Source organism: Aotus nancymaae, unplaced genomic scaffold (genome assembly GCF_030222135.1).
Source record: "Aotus nancymaae isolate 86718 unplaced genomic scaffold, 86718_ANA_hifiasm-v0.15.2.pri h1tg000007l, whole genome shotgun sequence".
NCBI classification, from domain to species: Eukaryota; Metazoa; Chordata; class Mammalia; order Primates; family Aotidae; genus Aotus; species Aotus nancymaae.
This window is the reverse complement of record NW_026988418.1, coordinates 17,056,041-17,079,123: the sequence shown is the minus strand read 5'-3', so window position 1 is coordinate 17,079,123 and position 23,083 is coordinate 17,056,041. Positions and strand designations below refer to the sequence as shown.

Here is a 23,083-nt window from a genome sequence, read left to right as displayed (position 1 = left end):
GAGAACTTGGTATGGGATCCAAAGATCCTCTTAGACCAGGAGGGAGAGCCCCAGAAGACCTGGCCGTCCCTGGCCTTGGCTGACCTGCTTCACCCTGACAGCCTGCTCCCACTGGGCTGAGGGAGACTTGGGGGATACAGAAATGAGAGTGACCCTTTCTGGACTGTGTGCCAGGCCCTGAGCTAAGTGCCTCATGGGGCATTATCTCATTTGATCCTCATAATAAATCCCTGCAACTAGTGTGATGATCTGCATTTTATAGATAGGGGAATGGAGGCTCAGAAAGTTTAGGTTACCTAGCCAAAACCATACTGGCAGGTGAGGGGCAAAGTTCAGATTCCACACCAGGCTGGCTGTCTCTAAAGCCTATGCTCCTATCCCCAGGGCCAAATGGATCAGATGGAAACCTTGTCCTCAAGCAGCTACTGGCCCAGTCAGCTCATTGATGAATCACTTCCATGAGCCTTACTGCAGCCTGACAGTGGAGCCCATTTCTCTTTCTCAGATGAGGAAACTGAGATCTGGACACGGTGTGAGGCTTGCTGAAGGTCGCACGGTGGATCAGCATTAGAGCTGGAACAGGGACCAGGCTGGGTTCTGCTCCTCCTCCATCGGCTGCCTCCACCTCCAGCCTGGCTCCAGGATTTCTGCTTCTTTGTGTTCTTCTCCCAGAAAGTGGGACAGGCCCAGCAGTCTCCCGCCTTCCCCCCCAGCCCTCCTTGTTTATGTGCACGTTAATGGGCCTTTGCAGGCCGGCCCAGCTGCCGATGAGAGCCAGCAAGCCACCTGGAGCTGCGTCTGCTGCAGAATGTTTACGGTGAGCAGAGCCGAAACCAAACAACATCCATCTTGTTGACTGGTCCCAAACACTGTACTCATTCATGGCCAGGCCGCCGACAGGGTCCCTGTGCTTGGCAGTGAGCTGCCCAAGCTCAGCCGGAATAAACTGGCAGTGAGAAGGGTGAGAAGGAAAGCAGGCAAGCTTCGGGGAAGACGTGCCCTGAGCCCAGGTGGCCCCTTGCCCATTTTCTGTTCACTCTGTTTTCTGATGGAGCATCAAGGTGATCCATTGTGATGTCAGTACTGATCTGAAGATAAGATGCTGGGGCACCGAGCTGGCATCAGAAGCACAGGTCAGCCCTAGCCACAGGCCTCGGTGAGGACGAATGAGGTCGTCTGTGTAAACGTGAAGTGCTGGACAGCAGCCCAGCAGCCTAGGAGAGCTTTGTCCCAGACAACTCTGCATCGAATCCTGGTACGGCCATCATCACCACCCAGGCTCGGTGTCCTCGTCTCTTCAGCAGGATTTGCTGATCTCAGCCTTGCAGAACTAATCAGAGAAGCTTTGAGACACACTCATAAACCAAGTTGTTCCTATAAATATCGCATCCCTCCCAGGATGCTGAGGAAGAGAGCATCATTCTCTCTGGCCGCCTTTAGGAGGCAGCAGTGAGGCACCGTGGAGGGAATGAGTTCAGAGCCAGGGAAAGACTAGAACTCTGGGCTCTGCTTCCTGCCTGGGTCCTTTCCCTGGATTCTTGACCTCAAGTGTGAAAACGAGGGTCAGGCCTGAACACGGGGGGCTACTTGCATTAGAACCTCCCAATGGAGGTGAAGTATGGTCTCGTGGGCAGGCTTTCTCCTTGGCAATGGTGGCAGCAGCAGCAGTAACTGTGAGTGGGCTGCCCCCATCAGCCCCTCAACTTTCCTGGAAACTCCCCTTGGCAGCCTCAGCAGTCAGGGCAGTGTGGTGCCATGTGGGCTGGTGTGGCCCTGTGCAGAGCTGGAGGTGGGGCCAGGGGCAAGTCTGCACTCTCCCTACCCCTCTCAGAGGCCTGCTCCTAACTGGATCAAAACATGGCTAGGTGCTGCTTCATGTTTCCTCAAACACATGTTTGGAAATGTTCATTACCTTCCACGTCCTGTCTCACCTGTCTTTTGTGGGAGACCAGTGGGTTTCAACCAGTAACATTGTAAATGCCAGAGCTGGGATTGTGGCCTGGTGACCCGCCCCAGGGGCCTTCATCTTAGAGAAAGGGCTTCTTATCTCTTGTCTTTCTAGTAGTCTTTCCTGGCAGCAGAGGCTTGAGTGGCATCCAAGGCCTAGCCTGTTTCTCACCCAGTATATTCATGGCTGCATTTGTTCTGCAAGCTGGCAGCTGATCACTTACAGTGGGAGAAGGGGAATGTTTGAGATGGGGAAGGGTTGGGGAGGTGAGCTCGGTCTCAGGGTCTCAAATCCTCTCTGCTGATCGGCCAGTGGTGCTGACTGCCCCTGCCGAGGTCCCTTCCCTGGGCCTGCCCTTCCTGAGCTTTCTGGAGTCAGCCCTGCACACTCCTACCTCGTGCCCCAGCACAGGGCCTGGGCCACCTGCTCACCTTCCCTGAGAAGCCTGCACAGGAACCACGTGCCTGCCTTCTTGTGGATCCCCCCTGGGCTCAGGACTCTGTCACTGAATCCAGAAATAGTCCTTGGGATGTCAGAGATCAAGACGCAGTCCTGCTCACCCCCACTCACTCTGTGACCTTGGGGGAGACCTTGCTTTCCCCACCTGAAGAAGGAGCTGGCTGGTAGCTGAGGTTCTCAGCAGTGCTTCCTTTTTTTAACAGGGCCTTCTTTGAACTGCCTCCTTTGCTCTCCTGAGATGAAATGTGCTGATAATGTAGCCTGTCTGCACCATCTTTTTAAAAACTTTCATGTAAGGTTTTATATTGAAGAGAATTAAAGGGAAGTAACTTGTGAACAATGTATTTCCACATCCACGCCCTCAGGCGTGACAGTGCTGGAAGATGGGGTGAAGTCGTCGGCCACTTGCACCTGTGTGTGGCATTGCTAAGCTGGATGGCTGCAAACACACAGAGTGGCTGAGGGTGACATAATTTTCCGAGATGGTGAACAGTCCCTGGTCAGCTTCCAAACAAAACACAGCATAGTCTTTCCTCAATTTACATGCAAGTTCCATTCCTGGAAAATGTCTTGTATGTTAAAACCATGAAAATGTGCTGATATTTAAGTGTAAAATGGAGCTATGTTCTAGGCTTAGCTGATCAGGTTGCTTGTTTACAGAGAGTTGAGTATCTGGCAAGATATTAGAAAGCTAGTGTGGGACTGACCCACCCTTGATGGTGAGTTGGCCATCCCTGGCTGCTCCCCACTAAATGTCAAGGGTTCCCAGTCATGGCAGCCACCAGAAATCCACCCCCATGATTTTCAGTGTGTGCCCTGGGGTGGGACGCCACCTTGGAACCTCCACCACAATGATGTCTGAGGGCCTCTCGTTCTTGGCGGGCTGAGGGTGCAGGCTGGAGTGCTGGCTCTAGGCTCTCTGGGGGAGGGCAGAGAGGATTGCGCAAAGCCCCATGGGATGGGGCTGGTCAGGGAAAGCTTCCTGGAGTAGGGGCCCTGGGATCTGGGTGGGTTCAGGTCTGGAGTGGAGGTAGGGCTGGGGGTGGGATTTTTCAGAAGCCAAAGCTGTGACTTCCCTAGTAGGCTTTGACCCCTTTCTGGCCACATGGTGGAACGAATCATCTTGTCTACAGAATCCAGAAATCCCTAGCCTCGGAAGGACTTGGAAGTCTTCCCCCTGCCTGCTCCCAGCTGGATCTCTGGATGGTGCCCGTTCCTGGAGAGCTGAGGTGTCCAGGGTGTCTTCGCCTTCTCCCAGGACAGTGGCGTTTTCTGTGAGAGCTACCTTCTCATGGAGACTCGAGATGGAGGGAGGTGGACGGAGGGGTTTTCAGGTGTTGGCAACCTTGCCTCCTACGCAGCCCCCTGCCATCCAGAGCTGGGCGTCCCCCCACCCTGCCCTGTTGCTGTCATGGAGTCCTTTTTGTGCTTTATATATTTTTGAGCAGTTTGAAGCTGTTTTATCAGTGAAGGGGAAGAACCAGTGTGGGCACAGGAGTTACATAATTAGCTTGATTTAAAGGAGAAGGTTAAAAAATGCCAAGCATCAAGTAATAAATATATACCTGACATAATCATCTGTGGGTCTGTATGTACTGAAAACGCAGATGGAATATGTTTGTCCTTGATACATTTTCTTAGCGATTTCTACAGCCATTTCCTCTGGATTTCTTGTCATCCCATTACTGTCCTGGCTGTTTTGAGCATTGGTGACCATCGCTGTGGCTCCCTGAAAATTTGGGCCAGGCAGGGATTCATGTGGGGCTCCAGCACATATTAGGAAACGGCAGGCCTTGGAATCAGAAAATCATGGAATTTTACAACCTCAGAATCTCCTTATGATGGATTCGTGGAATCATGGAATCTTAGAAGCATTCATTGAAATGCTTAGCTTTATAAAATTGTATTATCTTAGGGCCGGGCACGGAGGCTCATTCCTGCAATCCTACCACTTTGGCAGGCTGAGGTGGGTGGATTGTCTGAGCTCAGGAGTTCGAGACCAGCCTGGGCAACATGGTGAAACCCCATCTCTACTAAAATACAAACATTAGCCAGGCATGGTGGCACATGCCTGTAATCCCAGCTACTCCAAAGGCTGAGGCACGAGTAATGCTTGAATCTGGGAGGTAGAGGGTGCAGTGAGCTGAGATCGTGCCATCACACTCCAGCCTAGGTAACAGAGTGACATTCTGTCTCCAAAAAACTAAATATAAAATAAGTAAATAAATAAATAAAATCATATCATCTTAGAATGAAATGCTCATAGAATTGTAGAATCCCTGTTGCATATAAATCCAAAATTTTGAATTTTGGAATCATACTAGCTCAATATGATAAAAGGTAAAATCTGAGAAGTTTAAAGGCTATTGAGGTTTTACTCCCTAGGCCATCCCTCCCAATCTTTGGGAGATACATAAATATGTTAGATACTCTCAGTGCCTTCTTCTACCTGCTCCAGCTCCTTGAGACCTTGTGTTGCACCCCAGCCTGGAGTCTCCATTGGCCCTGGGGAGGCACTAGTGATCATTCACACCCAGCAATGGTGCAGCCTTTCACAGGGAGGGACTTGGGAGCTATGGGGAGCCCGTGAGACGGTACTAGGAGGGAAGAGAGGGCAGAGACCCTCGAAGAGCTGCCCTGAGGAGGAGGAAGCCCTGTGCAGCCTCCTGTCAGCTGGTTTATCTCATGTGGTTGCTCCTGTCTCCTTCAAGCTGTCTTCATCCATCAGCCACCAAGGAGAAGGGTACCCAGCAGTTCCTTGGGCCAGCATCTGAGAGTGTCCTCCTGACCCCTGCCCTGAAATTACTCGAGGTGGGCCAGGAGGGACAGGCACCTGTTCACAGACCCTGGGGGATGGTGTGTGCTGAGTTAAAGGACCACCGTCTAGTCCAAGTCTGTCTTAGGCTTATTCTCAAAGATTTTTTTTGGTGGTCTTTTTATTATTAAAACAATGTGAAATATTTCAAAATATATGATATGGAGATATTAAAAATATTTAAACATTTATGTACAGTAAATTTATTTACAGTGAATGTGTATGTGTATGTGTGCATGTGAGAGTGTATGAGTGTTTGAGAGCATGTGTGTGAGGAGTGTGTGTGAGGGAGTGATGTGCGTGTGTGCCTGTGTGCGTGTGCCTGTGTGCGAGGTGTGCGTGTGTGAGAGCGTGTGTGCCTGTGTGTGCGTGTGTGAGAGCATGTGTGCCTGTGTGCGTGTGCCTGTGTGCGAGGTGTGCTTGTGTGTGTGCGTGTGTGAGAGCATGTGTGCCTGTGTGTGTGTGTGCGCGTGTGTGCGCGCGTGTGTGTGAGAGAACAGTTCTGTGAGATCTAAGAAATGCATAGAGTCACATTACCACCACTTCAATGATGAGACAGAACATCCTGTTAACCCAAAAAAGGAATATAGAGCTTTAAAAACACTCCTAATCCCAAAGCCAGAAACCTCCCTGCATCTCCACTTTGCTTTCTAAAGTCTTTTTCAAGACAAAACTGAGACAGCATTTCCTATCACCCATTGGGTCTGGTGGCACCCTGCTTTCACCTCCAGTGGCTTCCTGCCACACTGGAATAACACCCAGCATCCTCACCGTAGCCCCCAGACCCTGCTCTGTGGCCTCACTGCCTACCTCCATCACTTGCTTGCTAGTCTCCAGCCACACCTGGCCTTCTGTGTGCTGCCCCGGAGCGCACTTCAGCCTTGGGTCCTTTGCACCCTGCTGCTCCCCCTTCCTGGCATGCCCTCCCTCCCCTCAGGCCACTGTTCAAATGTCACCCCCTTGGAGAGACCTCCTCTGACTGTCCCACCTCTTTACTTTCTAACTTCTCATTTTTATTTTAATTTATAATATTTATCACTTCCTGATATTCTAGTACATATTTATTTGTTTACTTTTGAAACTGTCTTTTTACTGGAATGTAAACTCCACTAGAGTAGAGACTTTCTTTTCTCATTCATCACTGGAACACCGCGTTTCTGGTGCCTGGTCCTGGCACATAGTAGGCATTCATTATCCGCGTGTTAACTGAATGAATTGTTAACATTAATGTATTGATTTTCCATTCTTTTTACTCTTCAAGTTATTTTTAGTATATGGAATGTTGAATCCTGCTCTTGTAATAGAATTAATTCTTATAAATATTTTCCTTTGTGACTAAAAACTTTAGTAAATCTAGGGAAACCCATGACTTGTGATGAGGCAAATTCATATAAAGCATGGTTGACCATTGGTGGTTTCTGTCCTCTGTCCAGCCTCTTCACAAAAGGGGCAGTGAGAATTCTTCTTCTCTGTGGAGTTGTCGGGGGATGGATGGGTTTAGGAAGTGGTTGCCTCATAAATCATTTGAGACTTTCTCAGTTCCTTGTGTGGTGTGGACTTTGCAGTAAGTGAGCTGTTTCTTACATATTCAATCAATGTAAACATTTTTTTCCACAAATTAACTGGAAAAAACACCAATGATATCATTTTTAAATTACCTAATAGCACAACCCTGCATGTTTAAGTTAGTGACGCTTTTGGGCCATGCTTATTGCATTATGGCAGGGTTTTACTGTATCATATTCAATGTTACATAAAATTTCTGCTAAATAACTTCACAATAATCATTCTTCTATTAATGGATATACAGGCTATCTCCTATTTTTTTCTATTATAAATGCTTAAAATTTTGCATATCCTTTGGCTATGCAGTCTCACATCTAGACATTTATCGTAAGGCTATAAATATGGATGGACATGAAGATAGATCTATAAATACATTCATTACATGATTCTTTTGAGTTTTTCACTTTTCCAAATAATCTTAATCCCAACCATGAAGGATAGATTAAAATGTACGACCATAGAATGGAATACTATAGAGTCATTAAAATTATTTGTTAAAAGGGGATTTTTGCATCTGACTATAGCAAATTAGCTTGTATTGGACTAATATTTCCTCTGGATAAAATGTTCGTTTAAAGGCATCAAAGAACTGGCTGGGCGTGGTGGCTCACACCTGTAATCCCAGCACTTTGGGAGGCCAAGGTGGGTGGATCACCTGAGGTCAAGAGTTTGAGACCAGCCTGGCCAACATGGTGAAACTCCATGTCTACTAAAAATGCAAAAATTAGCTGGTGTGGTGGTGCGCTTCTGTAATCCCAGCTACTCGGGAGGCTGAGGTGGGAGAATTGCTTGAACCCGGGAGGCAGAGGATGCAGTGAGCCAAAATCGCGCCACTGCACTCCAGCCTGTGTGACAGAGCGAGACCCCATCTCAAAGAAAAAAAAAGGCATTAAAGAACTAATGAGACAGCTAGGACTTGGGGAGGGACCAAAACGCCAGAGAGAAGGGAAATGCACTAAGGTGAATATGACATTCTGCCACTTCTTCCTTTCAGGCATTAGCCAGTTTGTGGGTAATGTTGGGGCCAAGAGTCAGAGAGCTCAACAGATCTTTCTGCGGCCTTACTGTGCTATGGAGACAAAAATTGGAGTTAAGTGCTACCGAGACAGGCTGATCTTGAGGGGTCAAGATCCCAGGGAGATAGGAAGTGCCAAAAAGTGAGCCTAACATTCAGTGTTGTTTTTCCTTCAAGATGTTTGCTGATTTATGCATGGCGTAGGCCAAGAGGTGAAGAAACCAACATATGTGGCAGTTATGAGGTTGAAAAGAGGGCTGAGTGTGGTGGATTATACCTGTAATCCCAGGACTTTAGGAAGTTGAGAGGGGAAGATCACTTGAGCCCAGTAGTTTGAAACCAGCTTGGCAACAGAGCAAGACCTGGTCTCTAAAAAAATTAAAAAATTAGCTGGGCATGGTGGTATGTGCCTGTAGTCTCAGCTACTTGGGAGGCTGTGGTCGGAGGATCCCTTGAGCCTAAAAGTTTGAGGCTACAGTGTGCTCTGATTGCACCATTGCACTCCAGCCTGGGCAGCAGAGACTCTGTCTCTAAGAAGAAGAAGGAAAAAAATTGATAAATTAGGCAGACCTTTCAACAGCTTCAAGTTCTAGGAAGACAAATATTCAAGTTCAGAGTCAGCCAAGAAGCTTGGCATCCCAAGCTTTCAGTTGAGGCCCCTGAAAGGCAGCATCTAAGAGAAAGGATGAACCAGAAACAGAGCAACTTTTACAAAGAGTAAAGCCCAGCTTTCAAACAGCCAAATCCCAGACTGAATTAAGATGATATTTTCCTCTTTTAACTGCCTTTAAGAAGCAAAATAAAATTTTCTCTGGAGGAAGATATCATCTGTCGAAATTTCATACACAATATTGAGCATTCTGTCAAAAATTACCAGAGATACCAGGAGATAGGACCAAGAGGGGGAAAAACACAATAAAAACACACAAGGAGTCCAAATGTTGCTGTTATCAGACACAGGATTTAAAATAACTGTGATTGGCCAGATGCAGTGGCCCATGCCTACAATCCCAGCACTTAAGAGGCCAAGGCCGGAGGATCATTTGAATTTGAACCCCGAAGTTCAAGACCAGTCTGGGCAACCTGTTGAAACCCTGTCTCTACAAAAGGTATAAAAATTAGCGGAGTTTGATGGTGCATGTGTCGCCCGTAGTCCCAGCTACTTGGGAGGCTGAGGTGGCAGGATTGTTTGAGCCTGGGAGGTTGAAGCTTCAGGAAGCCAGGGTCATGCCACTGTACTCCAGCCTGGGTGACAGAGCAAGACCTTGTCTCAAAACATAAAATAACTGTTCATAGCATTAATAACATTAATATGTTCAAGAAAATTGATTAGCAAATAGAGATTTTAATAGAGATCTGAAAACCATAGAAATTAATAAAATGAAAAATTTTAAATTAAAAAATTTTCCTATAAATTCCTATAAACCTCAAGCAGAATAAATACAAAGAGAAGCACACCAAGGCACATCATAGTTATGTCAAACTGCTGAAAATAAAGCACAGAGAGAAAATCTTAAAAGTAGTCATGTTGATGGGGAAGATGCAATAACTTCAAAGAACTTAGAGATGACTTTCCAATAGAAATTATGAAATTCTTAATGCAGTGGCGTAAACCCATAATATATGGAAAGAAGATAACTGCCAACTTAGAATTCTATACCCAGCAAAAATATTTTTCAGATGTAGTGAAATAATATTTTCAAACAAACAAAAGTGAGATAATTCTTTGCCAGTAGACTTAATGCAGAAAGAAAAAGACCTCATATAGAAACAAGATGAAAGTATTTTTTAAAATACTAACTATTACTATGACACTATTTTTGAGAAATACATAAACAAACACCATATTGACTACACAAAACAATAGTATCTGGTAACAATTTAAAAATATATGTAGAATTGAAATATACAAAAACAATAACCCAAAGAATGTGTATGTATGGGGCATGAATGGAATTAGAGTCCTGAGGTTCTTGTCCTGTATAGAAAGTATTAAAAGTACATTTATGCACTGCACAATGTTTCAGTCAATGACAGACTACATATACAATTGTGGTACTATAAGATTATGATACTGTACTTTTACTGTACTTTTTCTGTGTTTAGAGATACACAAATGCTAATCATTGGGTTACAGCCACCTACAGTATTCAGTACAGTACCATGCTGTACAGGTTTGTAGCGTAGGAGCAATAGGCTATACCAGATAGCCTGGGTGTGGTCATGTATACCACATAGATGGTAGGCTATATCACCTAGGTTTATGTAAGTACATTCTATGATGTTTACACAACAATGAAATCACCAAAAAATGCATTTCTAAGAACGTATCCCTGTTGTTAAATGATGCATGACTGTCCTAATCTATATTAGATTGCAATAGAAGAAAGTATATCTAACAAGCTAATAAAATGGAATAATAAAACATACTTGATTAATTTGAAAGAAGGTAAGAAAGGAGAGAAAAAGAACCTAGAATAGGTTCAAATAAAAAAAGATTTCAGCCAAGTGCGGTGGCTTATGCCAGTAATCTCAGCACTTTGGGAGGCCGAGGCGGGTGGATCATGGGGTCAGGAGTTTGAGATCAGCCTGGCCAATATAGTGAAACCCTGTCTGTACTAAAAATACAAAAATTATCTGGGTGTGGTGTCGCGTGCCTGTTGTCCCAGCTACTTGGGAGGCTGAGGCAGAAGAATTGCTTGAACCTGGGAGGAGGAAGTTGCAGTGAGCTGAGATTGTGCCATTGCACTCCAGCCTGGGTGACAGAGCAAGACTTTGTCTCAAAAAATTAAATGCAAATGGTATAAATGGACTAAATATTCAAATTAAAAACAAAGATTGTCAAATGGATAGAAATTATTTTGTAGAAAAATATTAGTAAGGATGCTTTCGGTTTCAGTAATAAAAAAAAAACCATCTGTGATGGGCTGGAAACACTATAGGAGCTTTACTGTTCACTTGAGGTTCTTGGTGCCACCAGTGCTGTGACTTAGTTTCTCTGCTGCTCTTCTGGCTGAGAGGCCCCATTTTGTTGACCTTGCCCTCCAGTTGACTTTTCTACAGGTAACAGGATGGCTTTTACTAGCTCCCAGGGCTGCATGCATCCTCATTCACATGCAGGGGAGTAGAGTCATCAAACAGAAATGCCAGGATTCTAATTAAGCCAGCTTGCCTCACATGTCTCTCTCTGAGCCATTCACTGTGGCGCTGTATCTGGAGAGACGAGATCACGCTGAGTGGTTCAGGCCTTCCACAGCCCATCCTGGGGTGGGGTCAATAAGAACAACCGTGATAGCAAACACTTATGTAGTGCCTGCTGTATGCCAGGTTCTGTTCTAGGTACTTAATACATGGCACATTAACCCTTTTAACTTGGTAAACTGTGGCACAAAGAAGCTAAGTCACTTGGCTTAGACAAGGTCACACAGCTAGTAAATGGCAAAATCAGGATTCAAACCTAGTCTGCTGGCTCCAAAATCTATACTCTTATCTGCAATGCTATACTGGTCTCTCTCAAGCTCCACAGATAGACATAGGAAATATGGGACCCTATTAGGGAGGGAAAAGGAGGGAGTAAATCCTGGATGTTACAGATTGAATATTACTGTTTCCCTCTCAAACTCATATGTTCAGACCCTAACCCTCAGTGTGGCTGTGTTTGCAGATGAGGCCTCTAAGGAAGTAATTAAAGTTAAACGAAGTCATCAGGGTGGAGCCCTGATCATATAGGACTGGTGTGCTTATAAGAAGAGATACCAGATCAGGCAGTGGCTCATGCCTGTAATCCCAACACTTTGGGAGGCCAAGGTAGGAGGATTGCTTGAGTTCCAAACCAGCCTGGGCAACATAGTAAGACCTCATCTCTAAAAAATAAAAAATTAGCCAAGTATGGTGATACATACCTGTAGTCCTTCCTAACTACTTGGGAGGCTGAGGCGGGAGGATTATTTGAGCCCAGGAACTTGAGGCTGCAGTGTGCTATGATTGCACCACTGCACTCCAGCCTGGATGACAGCAGAGTGAGACCCTGTCTCCTCCCCATAAAAAAAAGGAAAAAAAAAAAAGAAGAGCCATCAGAGAGCTCACTCACTCTCTGCATGCCCACACTGAGAAAAGGCCATGTGAGGACATAGTGAGAAGACTGCTACGTGCAAGCCAGGAAGAGAGCCCTTACCAGAAACCAAATTGACTGGCACCTTGATCTTGGACTTCTGATGTGTGAATTTGGTAATAGTAAGAGAGTCTGAGGGAAAAGCTGGCCCCCGGCTGTGTTTACTCACACACACCACATACCTGCCCCCACACGTGTGACCCATCCTGGGCTGCTCACTCTGGCCCTGGACTGCGCTGGACCTGTGGGCTGGCTCAGGTGTCTCTGTGGCGCCGTCCCGAGGTGAGCCGACTCAGGTTTCACTGGCCCGAGTCGCCGTAAGTCTAGCTTAGCTTTGAAGGGGAATTTATGGGGTTCTTGCAGTCTGGGATAAGAGGTGGCGGGTGGCATAAGCCCGGTGTGAGGCTGTGAGTGTCAGGCCTGCCATTCCAGAGCCCCCCCGCTGAGGTTACGTGCCCCCCCTCCCCCATGGCCGTGAATGGCCCAACATGGCTCCAGGCCAGCAGCAGGTCTCGGCTAACCCGGCCCGCCCTGCTGGGCTGTCCACCTTCCTGCTGCTCCTCTTTCAGAAGCCCTTCCCTGCTGGTCTCTGGGCCTCTGAGTTTTGTGAGGAGGGAGAAGAGGGAGTGACGAGGCAGCCCCGAGGGCAGAAAGGGTTAGGAGATGAATGAGGCCGGGCTCTGCCCCTGCTGTGTGTCCTGTAGCGAGCTGCTCTTCCTCTGGAAATGGGGTTAGCAATACTGGCATGGAAAGAGCCTAGCACTGTGCCTGGCACATAACGGGCGCTCCATCAACTTTGGTATCATGGTATGTTACTAAATGAAAAAAGCAGAGGACCTGGGAAGCAGGAAGCACCATGTCTCCTGCCTGTGATCCCTGGGGTGCTCCTGCCAGGGCCTGGCCCGTGGGAAGCCTGGTGGAGCACTCCTGGGGAACAGAGGGCAAAGCTAGGCTCAGAGAGGGGGCTGCCTTAGCCTCCCGGGAAAGGGCTGCTAGCATGACCCTGTTGGCCTGGAGCTGCCCTTCCATGGCGGCTGGTGCCCACTGCCCAGGAAAATAGGTCAATGCCAGGGGCTGCGACTGTGTCTCCCTGCCTGTCCAGACAGCAGCAGAGGGGCCTTTATCAAAGTGCTGCCTGCCTCCCTTGATCCTAAGAGCCAGCCATCTCCTGGAGCTGGGATTCTTATTCCCATTTTACAAATGAAGAAACTAAGGCTCAGAAGGGTGAGGTGGCTATCTAGGGTCAAACAGCTAGAAAGTTAATGGTGGAGCAGGACTTCAACCTAGGTGTGTGTGACAAAGCTTGTTCCGTTCCCCTAAGTCACAGTGTCTGGCATATAGTGGGCACAAAAGTGAACCCGGGACAGGCCTCCCAGCTGCCTACCCTCCCAGCATTTCTAAGCACCTGCCGTGGGCCTGACTGTGTGCTGGAAATGAAGGAATGAGGGGCACATGCCTGGGGGGCCAGGTGTCTAGGGAACACACTCACTGTGTGACTAGGACAAGCCCTTTCTTCGATCTGTGCCCCTGTTTTCTCTTCAATATGTGAAGCCAGTTGGAGAAAATCATGCCTCAGGACACACACACTCAGCAGCTCTGGGGCTCCAACATCCTTGTCTGAAGGATTTCTCAGGCTCGTAGGGGAGGTAGGACTTTCCTTGCACTGAAGGCATCAGCGTGGCAGGAGAGAGTGCTGCAGTGATGTTGTGAATATTTAGAGATAAACCATGGGGAGTATTTGGCATGTGCTGGATGTACAGAAGGTGCACCTCAGTGGCAGCTATTCGTAGGGATGCTGGCCGGGAGCTCAGGCAGTGGAGGAGACCAGGAGGGAAGGCAGGAGACCAAGGACTGTTCCAGAAGGAGGTGTACTTTTGCTAGGCTCTGAGGGCCCAGAGGGTTTTGGAAGGGTCAGGCCAAACGGGGTGACAAGGATGTGTGCCTCAGAGCAGGAAGCATCATGGACGTATGAGGTCATACCAGGTGGCCGGGGGGAGCCTAAACTGTGGGGGCCCCAGAGCCAGGCTGAAGGCATGTCCGTTCACTGAATGCCCACTAGGAGATGGAAATGCAGGAAAAAGTATGCTCATGTCAAATGTCAAATCTTATCTCTCTCACTGCTGCAGGAGATCAGGGGCTGGCAGATTAATAGCCTGAGAGCCAGCAATCTGTTTTTCTAAATAAAGTTTTATTAGAACACAGGCTCACTCATTTGTTTATGTTTTTTTTTTTATGGTACAGGGTTAGAGTTGAGTAGTTGTGGCAGAGACTATGTACCCACAAAGCCTAAATCATTTACTTTTTTGCCCTTTATGGAAAAAGCTTGCTGACTAGATGGCTGAGTCAGGCAAGTCTGAGCCCTGTACTTGTGTGAGCTTGGGCAAATCACCTGCCCTCTCTGAGCCTGCCCAGCCAACTCCTAAGGGTTGCAATGAAGCTCACAGGTGATGGCTGCGAAAATGTTTTGTAAACTGTAAAGTGCAGTGCCCTATTACCAGCCCAGTGCCCGACAGGCACTACAGTCTGCTTATGGGTGAACAAGAAGGCAGTCATGATGTAGGCCTGCCTGGACCCCAGCTGCTGATGCTGCCGGGACTGCAAGGAGGCAGCATCTGGGTCCTAGATGCTGAATGCATCATTGTCCACTCTCACACAGACTTGGCAGGTTTCAGCATAAATTAAAATTCTTGTGGGGAGTCACCTTATATGTGGTGCCACTTTATAGCCAAGTCATTATGGTAATTTGCAAAGCTCTCTGGTGTGTAACTAGAGCTGTTTGCTTCAGATTTATTGGCTGTGACCTCATCCAGGCTGCCCCATCCTGCATGTCCCCAAGTTTGGGGGTTTGTCCTTCTGAGTCTAGCCTCAGAGTCATCCAGACCTGCCCTTTCTGGGGACAGCATGCTTCTCTTACAGGTCTCCGTCTCCCTGGCCCGTGCTCAAGGAGAAACAAAAGAAATAATTATCATCACATTACTTTTCAAGCACTAACTGTGAGCTAGACCCCATGCCAAATGCACTGTGTTCACACGCTTAGTTGTCACCTCAACCTTGGGAGTTAGGTGTTAGCACCATTTTACAGACAAGAAAATGAAGGCTTGATGAGGAAACCAAACCAAATTCTTCCCTAGCTTCCAAAGTGCCAATCCAGGCCCTGCTACAGATTTGCTATGTGACTGGGGCAGGCCCTTTCCTTCTCTGAGCCTCAGCTTCTTATCTATTAGTGAAATAGATGGCCAGCCAGTCCCAGCTCTGACATTCTAGGATTTCTCACTAACTTGTAAAAGTAAACACAGGACTCCATCACCACGTAAGTCTCCAAAGGTGCTTCATTTTCATGGGGAAAGCCAGGCTCAAGGTCTGCTCTTGGCCCCTGTGGCACAGAGTGAGACACAGTTGCTGATGCCAACCGCTTTCTAAGGCAGCCCTGTTCCCCCGGCTTTCCCAGGGAAGGATCCATCCATGCTCTCTGGAGATGGAGAGTGAGCAGGAGTGGACCTCCCCCATCTGGGTCTTGTGAAGCCACTGGGGACAGGGAGGCAATACAACAGACAGGAGGCAGTGCCTACATCTTTCCTGGCGGACGTGGGCCTGTGATGGGCAGCAGTGAGAGTCTCCCCATCTTTCTAGTGACGGCAGCATTTCTGTGACATGTGTTGCAGCGTTAAGTTTCACTTCCAGCTTCTGAGACAGCAGGTATCCCGGGACAGAGTCTAGGCTTTGAGAGACCTAGCTTTGGGCCCCGGCTATGCCAGCAAGTGCTATATGACCTTGGGTGGCCACTTGCTGGTTCTGGTGCTCAGTGTCCCTCTGCAAGGTTGGGAGGTTGATGTTTCCACCCAGAGTGCTGTGAGGGTCCTGGCAGGCAAGGGCTTGAATGAGCCTAGAGCACTAAGTGGCACCATACCATGACCTGAGTGGCGCCTCCCTCCCTCCCTCCTTCCCTCCCTCCCTCCCTCCCAAAGCTGGCTTGTTTATTTATTGCAGGAAAACCTTTTACTGTATCCAGAGGAGAAGAAGCTAACAGGCCCTTAGTTTGTTGGGTAAAGACTGTTTCTTCCCATAGAAGAGAGGTTTGATCGCCACTCAGCCCCTTCTTCCCTGTGTGACCTTGGCAAACTGCTTGACCCCTCTGAGCCTTTATGTCCTCCTCTGTTGATGGAGCAGGCTTACCCTCCTGGCAGAATTATTGCAAAGATTAAAGCTTAGACATCATTATGATGGTTCTTCTATTTCCCCAGAGGCTCTCCAACATGACCCTCACTGGAGTCAAAGGTATGGACACTGATTTAGGGATCTCTGATTACTCAGCAGTCGACCAAGAGGCTGCAGGATGTGGGCTTTGAAGTCTAGGAGATCTAGGTTTGAACTGTGGCCCTGCCTCTTACAGACTCCCAAGTCTGCTGCAAGGCACAGAATCTCTCTCTAAACCTTGCCTTTCTTATATGGAAAATAGCTGTCCTGCCCCTGCCCCACAGAGATGGTCCCTTGAAGGGCTTGATGGGTGAGGGCTTGGTGAGTGCTGGCTCTCCACCCTTTCTAGGGCCCACCTTCCCCCACTGCACACCGCCTCCTAAATGCAGGAGGGGAGAAGTAACCCGAGGCCCCCGAGGGGCCTGGTGAGTCCTGGAAGGAAGCTCTGAACCACACCCCCATTAGAGACTCTGGGAGAAAGACCCTGGTGAAACTGCCCCGTGTGATGATTAAGCTCTCTCTGCTCCAAATGCTATTAATGGTCATAAAATTATCCACAGTTTTCTGAGGCCCAGTCCCAGGGTTTGCCTCAATGGGACAATAAAACTGCATGTAGAAACGATTTGGAAAAGGCAAAGACGGCCAAGCAGAGACGGAGTTAAATGAGCGACAGCCTGCTCTCATTAACTCAGGCCATTCACATTTGTTACCAGGGATTTCATTTTAATTAAAAAACAACCCAGTTATTAAAACATAAGCTTGTGAGGAGCTGGCCGGGCAGCAGCCAGGGCCAGTGGGAACAAGCGTTCCTCGCAGCAGGATGGGCCAGGGCTGGGGCTGGGGCTGGGGCTGGAGCTGGGAAGCCGAGTCCTCTCCACAGGCCTGCGTGTGGCTGGGAACCTGGAGGCTCCCATCTGAGCACCTCACTTGCCCTGGGACCTTGCAAGTGTTGCATGCTCATCCGCAGACTGGCATGTGCTCGGCAAGCGTACACCTGGTGCCCGTCCAGAGCTGTGGCATGTGGCGAGTTAGCACTGAGTCAGCACAGGGATCATTGTGTGCCAAAGGAACTGCCTTGGGGGCAGGCTAGAATTAGGGTTGAGGGGCAAGGATCCTTGGGGGTGGACTCTCTAAAAGGCTCTCCTTATTACATAGCAATTAAGATGTGGGGTTTGGGTCTGACAGACCAGATCTGGAAATCCAACTCAGAGGCTTCCTAGCTGTGTGTTCCTGGGTGAGTAATTGAACCTCCCCATGCCTCTGTTTTCTCCTCTGTAAAATGGGGATAGTGAGACTCAGGCCTCCTCCGGACAGCAGTGGGGATGCTAGAATGAGATAGTGGTGTGGTCCCCGGCCCTGGTCCTACACAGGCTGCTCAGCAAACGCTGCTCTTGCTGACGTCCTTTTCTTCATGTTAAGGAGTCAATTGTGTTCAGGGACCAGGTTTTTTCACATCTTAATAGTTTATCTTTCTTGGTGTCGGGCATACTCGGCCTGTCGATCATGTTTTATTGTATCTGCAGGGCACTTTGTACTTTTTGAAGTGCTGTTTAGCAATAAGAACAATTCTTGGCGCATCCGCTAGGTTTCAGCACTGTGTTAGGGACTTCGCACCTCTGTTCTCCAAGCCTCACAGCATCACTGGGGAGCGGGCGAGACTGGCCCCATCTTACACTGGGGAAGCAGGGTCTGCTACGCGCAGGGATTTGTCTGAGTTATGGAGTTGGTTTGGGGCAGAGTAGGGGCTCACATCGAGGTCTGTCAGCCCCCCAAATTCATGTCCTTTCCTCCCTAGCTTCGCTCTGTGAATGACAGGACAGAAAGTGTAAGAAGATGGAGTTTCGAGGTGTGTATCCCTCATCCGTAGATGAGCAAACTGAGGCCCAGAGAGGGGAAGGAGCTTAGAACAAGCACGCCTGACTCTTTGGTTACACCTTATGTGGTTTTTCGGCACTGTCACGTCAACTACTTCAGTTAATCTTCCTAGAAACCCACTAGAAGGGCAAGGCAGGGCATGAGACAGGCATGGAAGAATCATGGGTGATAGTGAGGTTTGAGTAATTGCACGCTGTGTTTCTACAGTGTAACACAATTTGGAAGATAATGTGGACTGAGCTTTGGTGTTAACAGTACCAGATGCTGTGTAGTGAGCGCCTACTCCTTGACATCCACATGTCAGCGCCACTCCCTCTGGCCTGTGGGCAGCAGCACGGCTGAGCAGCCACCCGCCCCAGCTGGTGCTCTCATACCTCGCCCCGGGAACACCGTGTGGTTAACGTGAGGATAATGCACTGCACGCTCCAAGAGACTGGGAGTTTCTCAGTGTTTCCTGCGGCTAGAGCAGTGTCTGTACACAGGAGGTGTCCAGTGTTTGTGTAACAGTCATTTAACCGCCAGAGCACCAGCATCCCCCTCTGAGAATGGAGGATTTTATTATCAATCCTGCTGGTGCTTGTGGGAATTAGACGAGGTATCCTGGTACCTGGCATGCAGCAGGGATGCATCAGTGTTGGCTCTGGGTGCCCTGTCCCTTGCCGTACCCCAGGGACCGCCCTCTCCCCGCACCCCTCTGCAGGCTGCCCCCACTCACTGTGCCCCTCTCTCCTTGTCTTTCTCTGCCTAGTGAATGGGAGCTACGGCCACTGCACCCCGGGCTCGGAGAAGAGCCTGCTGGACCTGGACCTTGCTGAGGGCCCCAGCCCCACCTGCTGCCAGGGCCTGTTTCTCCCTGCAGGAAGCCCACGGCCCCGGGCTCACCCTCAAGCCTGTGAGAGGCTGCTGCATTTCCCCTACCCTAACAGGTAGGTGCCTCCAGCTCCTTTCTGTGGATACTCCTGGTAGGCCCCAGGACCAAGGGCCTCAGGCCTCATCTCCTCTGCTTAGCTGGTGGGACACTTGGGGAAATAGAGGCACGAGAGGGCCCCGTAGCTGAGAAGCAGCTGCCTGGCCTAGACTCTGCACCTCCTGCTTTGCCTTCTGAGAGACACAAGGATGGTTCATTGAGGTGTTTCCCTGTCAAACAAGCAGATGGAGCTTTTCACAGAGAATCAATCATTTCAGAACAGGAAGATTCACAGGTAGGTTGGGGAGGGAAAGCCCAGCTCAGAGCTTATACAGTGTCAAACCTCGAACTGCTGATAGGGCAGAATGCCATTTCTGCCCCAGGAGACCATGGCCCACAGAGCCCTGCTGGGAAACTCTCCACTCAGTGCCTGCACACTCCCAGTGCCGGCTGCCTCTCAAGGGATGCCTGTCATCCGGGTGCGCACTGGGCTGACACCCACCTCCTACAGCTTCTCCCAGGGTCTCAGCTGTGCCTTTGTCTCAGCCTGTTTTCTGTTGCATATGACAGAATACCTGGCCCTGGGTAATTCATAAAGAAAGGAAATTTATTTCTTACAGTTTTGGAGGCTGAGTCCAAGATTGCTGGCAGGGCCTCTGCAGGGTACCGAGGTGGCTGAGCACGCTAGCTCAGGTCTCTCTCATCTTATAAAGCCATCAGTCCCACTCCCATGATCATCCATTAACCCATGAGTGGATTCACCCATACATGAGGCAGAGCCCTCATGACCCAAGCCACTCACCTTTTAAAGGCCCTACCTCTCCACACTGCCACACTGGGGATTAAGTTCTAGCATGAGTTTGGGAGGGAACAGATGTTCAAACCGTAGCCGCCTTGGTACCCTCTGGTTTGCTGACAGCAGGTCAGTCACAGACAGGCCTCTGTGCATACCAGCTTGGCCCCAGCCCCTCACCCGCTGCCTAGGGCTGCTAGCCTGAGGCCTGCTTCACAGACCAGGGAGTGTAAACATTAGCGCAGTTGCTGGTTTGCAGTTTATTCCTTCACCAGCTGTTTGTCAAGTGCCTGTCACATGCCAGGCACTGTGGTCAGTACTGGGAGCATCTTGTTGAAGGAAGCAAAGATCTCCCCTGATGGAGCTTATGTTCTCGAGGAAGCTCCACAGTGGAGAAATTCCTAAACAAGGATGCTGTTCTTCCCAAGTGCAATCATTTTCATTTGAGAATTTAATTCCTTCTGGCTTCTTTGATTTAGTAAGACTTCTGATTTATAGGCGTGTATTAGTTTGTTTAGGCTGCTGTAGCAAATGTTATGGACTGGGTGGTTCCAACAACAGAATTGCACTTTCTCACCATTCTGGAGGCCAGAAGTGCAGGACTGAGGTGCCGCAGGTTTGGTTTCTCCTGAGGCTTCTCTTCTTAGCTTGCAGATGGCTGCCTTGTTGCTGAGTCCTCACATGGCCATCCCTTGGCCTGTGCCCTAATTTCTCCTTTTTTTTTTTTTGAGACACGTCTCACTCTGTCACCCAGGCTGGAGTGCAGTCACACAATGTCAGCTCACTGCAGCCTCCGCCTCCCAGGCTCAAGCAATCCTCCCACCTCAGCTACTCCAGCAGCTGGGACTACAGATGTGCACCACCACGACTGGCTAATTTTTTGTATTTTTTGTAGAGATGGGGTTTCACCATGTTGGCCAGGCTGGTCTCAAACTCCTGAACTCAAGTGATTTGCCTGCCTCAGCCTCCCAAAGAGCTGGAATTACAGGCATGAGCCACCGCTGCCGGCCCTCATTTCTTATAAGAACACTTGTCCTATGAGAGTAGGACCTCACCCTTATGACTTTGTTTAGCATTTGATTACTTCTTTAAAGGCTCTGTCTCCAAACATAGTCATACTGGATGTAAGGGCTTCAACGTACAAATTCTGGGGGGACACAAATCAGTCCGTAGCAAGGAGCGAGCGTCTTTTAGACTTTGAGCCGTGCATTGTTTAGTGATAGTCAAAAGCATTTATCTGTTGGATTCTTCTCTGGAGGCTCCCCAGCGGTATCCAATTTCCCTGGTGAAATTCATTCTATTATCTCTCAAGGTAGAAGCTGTGCTAACCTAGGAAAGGCTAAGGAAGAGGATCTTTTTTTCTTTTGCTAGAGACAGCCAGAAATATCATTTGTCGTTTTGAATGTCATTTTGACAATTTACAGCACAGGAGAGTCTGTATCTAGACTTCTACGCCGGCATCAATCAAAGTTGCTGTGCCCCCACACCCTCCCTCTTAAAGTGGTTGAATTTGAGCTGACACTTTCATATGCCCTCATTTTCCTAAGGGAAAACAGACCCCCAGCCCCTGTCCCTCACCTGATCCAAATTCCGTGCCTTCCCCTGACCGCCTGATGGCCTTGTGTTGGGGGCCCCTTCTCTCCACTCTTGGTGCCTGCCTGCCCCTCCCAATCTCAGGACCCTGCAACTAGCGCTGGGGCTCCTGCGTCACCTGCCTCCGTGGCTCCAGCCTAACTCTCTAATACTAATAAAAATAGCCCCGGCTTACTGAGTGACTCCTGCATGTGCACATTCTCTCATTCAGTCCTCACAGTCCCAGGAGGCCCAGACCCTGCGGCTAATAGGAAACGATGGTGGGGTGCTTGCTGTGCACCGCACCCCAGGCCAAGCGCTTTTTATGTATGAACGATCTCAACTCCCCACTGCCGTTGAGTGAGGAAACTGAGGCCAGAGAGGTGAGGTAACTAGTTCTGTTCACCAGAACTCTATCTGTCCCTCAGCAGAATGCAGATGTTCTCTTGGGGGACTGGTCCACAGACTCCCTTACTGGAAGGGGAGCTGCCCCAAGGTGGGGGATCTGGTCTTCCCATGTCTTCAGCATCACCCAGCAGAGTGAAAAGCCTGTTGAATGAAATCACTGAGCTTCCTCAGTTCCTGAGCCCGCAGGGGCATGAGGTCTGAGATCCCTACCTCTCTCCTGAGTCTCTGCTGGAGAAACACTGATTATCCCAATCTCAGTAGCTCCCTTCCAGGCTCCAGGATTATGGACAGAAGAACACATGCATCTCTCGTATTTACAACATTGACACTGTAAGGACCATAAGGATCATCAGACGAAATCATTCCTCAGACGAAATCATTCCATAGACAAAGCTGGGGCCCCTGTCAGTAGAGTGTGGGGAAATCTCAACCTTCAGATTCACACAGATCCAGATTCCAGCTCCTGCTCTATCACTGCCTTGCAGGCTTGGGCAGGTCGCTTCAAGGGTTTGTAAGTGTAAAACAGATGGCGGAATCTCCCGTGAAGCATGTAGTCATGTATTCAGCAGATACTTACAACCATGTCTTCTGCTGCGCTAGGATTGCATGAGACGGCCCTTGGGAAGGTGCCCAGCACATGCAGCTGCTCAGCAGTTGTTGGCTGTGTCTAGAGACCCAGGCTTGCAGTCTCTAGAGACGTGATGGAAGTTCCCCGGGGTGCACAGGGCTCAGCGGCAGAGCCAGGCTGGAAGCTTCCCGGGCCTCACAGCAGGTAAAGGAAGGGAGGCGGTGCTGCCTCAGTGCATATGGGCAGCCACCAGACACCAAGGCCTGAGTCACCCCTCCCTACCTGTTGCTGTGCAAGGTCTTGCTGTCAGCCTCAGTTGCTTGGGTAACTCAGTCACAGAAGCTACCGCTCTTCTCTCCTCTTGGTGTTGGTTGATTTACCTGAAGCCATGTTCAAAGGACTGCTCCAAACAGATATTTTCCTGGCCGAACTCCTGCCCATGTCTGCCTTTGCCAGGGCCCAGGATCACAGCACCCTAAGGAGCAGCTCTGCTTTTATTGATTGATTGAGATAGAGTCTCGCTCTGTCCCCAGACTGGAGTGTAGTGGCTCCATCTCGGCTCACTGCAACCTCCGCCTCCTGGGTTCAAGCAATTCTCCTGCGTCAGCCTCCCAAGTAGCTGGGATTACAGGTGCGCATCACCATGCCTGGCTAATTTTTGTATTTTTGTAGAGACAGGGTTTTACCATGATGGCCAGGCTGGTCTCAAACTCCTGACCTTAGATGATCCACCCACCTCAGCCTCCCAAATTGCTGGGATTACAGGCATGAGCCACCACGCCTGGCCTGCTTTTATTTTTTTAAAGCTCCATAAAGTTACTACTTTTCCATCAGATCTTTAAGATACTCAGA

The 23,083-nt window shown here is 49.1% G+C and overlaps 1 protein-coding gene across 1 annotated transcript in view; it reads left to right on the top strand.

The window, feature by feature from the left end:
• The first annotated feature begins 976 nt into the window (after positions 1–976).
• GLIS1 (GLIS family zinc finger 1) overlaps positions 977–23,083 on the top strand; it is a 117,761-nt gene continuing 95,654 nt past the window's right edge. Inside the window, exons 1-2 of the mRNA XM_064372371.1 lie at positions 977–1,255; positions 18,732–18,909. The gene's annotated coding sequence lies outside the window, so the exon portion shown is untranslated. The remainder of the gene's footprint in view (positions 1,256–18,731; positions 18,910–23,083) is intronic.